This window comes from Varroa destructor, unplaced genomic scaffold, assembly GCF_002443255.2.
Source record: "Varroa destructor unplaced genomic scaffold, Vdes_3.0 BEIS01000003.1, whole genome shotgun sequence".
Lineage (NCBI taxonomy): Eukaryota > Metazoa > Arthropoda > Arachnida > Mesostigmata > Varroidae > Varroa > Varroa destructor.
The window spans coordinates 28,596,494-28,600,617 of record NW_019211456.1 but is presented as its reverse complement, the minus strand read 5'-3'; positions in this window follow the sequence as shown (position 1 = coordinate 28,600,617).

The following is a 4,124-nucleotide window of genomic DNA, read 5'->3' as shown; positions in this document are numbered from 1 at the left end:
ATGTTTGAGGGGAGACTCCAGATGATCAAGATAAAAGGTCTGCCCCAGCAGATCATGAGCCCATTGACGTTTCAAGTTTTGGAATTGGAAGTATTGAAGTTCAATATAGTTGGATAATAACTCTTAGAGCTGGTCTTCAGGATTTCTTTCTAAGTAAACAGCTCAAACGGAGTTTCGTTTGTTTGTGGTAGCTTGTCTCAAGTTCCAAAATATAAAAAGTTACTCGTAGGATTATCTTAGGAGACCGGTTGCAAACAAAAATTCATAACGTATGTTTTTTTTTTTTAGCATTTTTCACTTTATCGGAAGACTTGAAAAAAAAAACTTTCCAAAAGGCTCCTAGTCAAAGTCAATGATCTGATACGGGCAGCGATTGTAAGTTTAGCACGTAGAGTAATAATTTGTGCTAGGTGTCATCTAGGTCTAATTCGTCAGGGAAATGTGATCTAGCGCTGTATGTAATTGTGTACCTTTCATGTAAAAAATAATTTTTCAAGTAAATTTCTGCAGTGTTATGCGACAGACAGTCGCCGCCCGCAGTCTTTGCGCGATATTGATATTTTCCTGAATGGAGCAACGTTCAGTCCGCACTGCGCCGAATACAATAAAAGGCATTTTTCTAATTGACAAAATATGTATTGGGCCGTTTGTACGGTCCTGAATACTTCAAAGTGCTAGTGTCACCCCAAAAAGGAAAAGGTTGGCACAGAACAAAGACATCTGTAGCCGACCCAGTTTCTTCGTAGTTTATATAGTGCAGTTATCACGCTTATCTTTATCCTTATCAATGAATCAATGTGGTAGCTTAGCCGAACAAAGTAACTAACACTTTTATAAATCTTCTGACTATCGAATGTACTTATATTGGTTATTTTCTCAAGCGATGGAGTCCATGGTATTGCATTCACATATAATAACTGTTTTTAAATTTAGAAATTTAGAGTACTTTGTTGTTTGCCGAAAAAATTTTAAGTAATAGAAGTACGTGGACAATTTTTTTGTATTTTTTGGTAAGTGGATAGATCATCACTGTGCCATTTCTATAGGCAACTTCAGTACCACGCCGAAAACAGAAATGTTTAAATCTAAGAAAACTTTGTCTTTTCTACCATCAACTCCATTTTCATGTCACGGTCTTCATTAATCGAAGATGTGCCTTCTTTTCACATCCGTTGGGACCTCTGGCCCTTTTTTTGCAACTGGAATAACATTTCTTATGATCAAACAGCACAACAAGGGAAAATCAAGTATCATTATGAATTTCGAATTTGCCCTAAGTTAGGCAGCTCTGACACACCTATTGTGAATATGATCAAGACATCCGTTAGTTTGCAACTGCAAAAGAAACGTTTTTTTGTCAATACAAATTTTATCTGTCTTCGAACATAACATATGTCAACGATTTCTATGGCTCAAACAGGCAAACATCAGAAAACGGGTTGGGGAATGGCACAGAAAATGCTTAACAGCAACCAAACCCGCGAGACGCTCCATCTTTAAATTGTTCGTACTGACCACAAACGTTAACCCGGTCTCTGTAGAAATAGAGAGCCATCAGTGTGGGAAGTGTGTAGTACAGACCGGCCTAGCAGTAAACGGTTTCGAAGTTCCTTGTGCAAAAGACAAAAAAGTAAAGGGCAAAAGGAACATCTGTTTTTCTAATTGAGATCCTACCTGCTTATCACTTGACTACTCATTACCTTCTCCATGGATAGTTGCCGATTTTGCGGCCTCTATTTTTCTTTGCCTAAATTCACAGAAGGCGTTTCCATGCTATGTCTCACCGTGTTCATTTCAAACGTAATAGCCATGTTAGCGGACACCATTTACCGTGTAACCCTATGAAATTATAAAAACCACGCGACCCTCAACAGAGAAGCCAAAGGATTTTCCCCTCATTATGTGTCTATATTATTGCTACGCGTCGCGAAATCTGACAGAGTTGCGTGATGACGCTGCGCGCTTCAGTCAAAGTTTTCGCAAGGGCTTGATATTTACGTGTCCTAAAAATTCAAAACCGTAATATCTTCGTGCATTTTGTATGTGTATATAATTACGGGAAGGTAGAAGCTGCATATCTTCTTCTCTATGCAAGTTTGCGGGACCATTTTGGAGCTGCATAGTCTCACAGACGGCATCACTTATTCGTAAAGACAGCAGGCTCGTCAAAGAGATCTTGCGCACTATTGGTTCGTCTCTTAGCATTTAGGCTGAAACAGCATAGCAAGGAAGTCAAAGGGTACGCAGAAGAAACCCATGTTCATGGGAAATTTAATTCCAGCCACGCGTCGATTCCAGTCAGTTAGTATATCAAGTAATAATAGTTGCTTTTTCATTTAACCGAAAACGCTTGAATTATAGCAATAAATGTATTTATTACGTTAGTCTCGACGACTTTTTTTGTTTTTCAATCAAGTATGTCAAATCGTCTAGCCAGAGGTTTTAAGAGTTGAAGCTGAAGAACTCGTCCAGTTGGTCCATAAAGAGATTCTCTTTATAGTTCAATGTGCTACAAAAATGTTATTTTCCAATGATTGAAGAAGAGATAAGCCATAAGAAGAAAAAGAGATTTGAAGAATGCAGTGGATGCAGAAGTTCCACCTCTCAATCAAACTCTTGGCAGTTATTGTGTGTATTCGTTATTGTCGTGGAGAGCATGATTTGTTTTTGTACTGAATAACTTACTTATCCAATATAATTGGGTCTAACACAAATCCTTGCCGATTATATTGTCTTCCATTATATATTCCCGCAAATTTTTCGCAAATCATGGTCTTTTTCGGTTAAAGATCTAGAGTTTTAACGTATCTTCCAGAGCTATCCACTCCTTTATATGATTCAAACCTTTTCGTCACCCAGAACAATTTACACAAAAACTCTCTTATTGCCGTCGGATGTTCCTCCTTGCCGGACTAGAGTTTAGGAGACAGTGAGAAACCGTATTTCCTTGCGCTTTTCACAAAATCTTTTAATTTTCTAGAAAAACCTTATAGAATAACCGATACTGAAGTATCCGTAATCTATCTACTCGGCCAATTAACGAGTCGCTCGCCATCCGAGGCTCTCATTGAGCTCGGATGACTGAGTGGAACGGATGCATTTCTCTGATCATGATACCATCTTTTAAGTTAGCAAATTATCTTGGTGTAGTCTTTTGAGTTACAGACATTTTGCCGTATTCAGCACAGTTGCCATTGCTGTTCGACTAAAGTAGTAGTTGTAAATAATTTACTAACTCCGTTTTGAGGACCGTCATTGTTCCTTCTGTGGGAGTTCGAAGTTGTATTATGTTATATAAAAGTTAGGTTTTTCGATGGTGTCGTAACTGGCACTGCACTGCTGGTGGCTGCGGACGAGTCGGCGTAAACTCGAGTTGGCTCATTTCAACATGGCCTTTCAATAAAGTTCTCCACGTTTCGATTAAACAGTGCATTAGACGGATTAATAGAATCTGACTATTTAAATATGGCGGCTTACGAACGGAAGTTACTTCGCTAGAGATAGAAATAAGGGCTTTGTTGTTACACAGAATAAAATATAGGACGACCGTGGCTAAACGTTCACGTTGTTCATGGCCGATAATTTTAGGCTCGCAAAAATGAACACTCACACATTTGACCTTAAAGCCAGTTCGTCTCTTCTAATTGTCTTCTCTTGATAGCTAGCTTTCTCTTAAACGTTCCAATAAATGACCTGTCAAAGCCCTCAGGCCTGCTAAACAATTTAATTCAACACTCAACGAGATTTTATTTTTACTATAATTTTACATCTCGTTTCTAAGCAAGCAATTTTTTTCTGTTCTGATACGTATAACTCTCGATTTTCTATCAATCTCCGCGACCCCCTTCTCCCACGCCTTTCAATCGCCGTTGCCGGATCTTGACAATTAATTCAGCCTCACATAATCGTTACCTCATAATGTGATGTTGACGAGCGGTTTAATTTCATTTATCACAGCCTTCCTTGTTTGTTTTTTTTGCTCTTTCTCCAGAAATATCATAACCACCCTTACAGCAGGCAGCAGCAGCACGATTCGATAAATCCGTAAGAGAAACATTGCATTCGCTTCATGGGGTCCACTGGGGTTACTTTAATTTAGAAAAAAAAGAAAAAGAAAAAAAGAA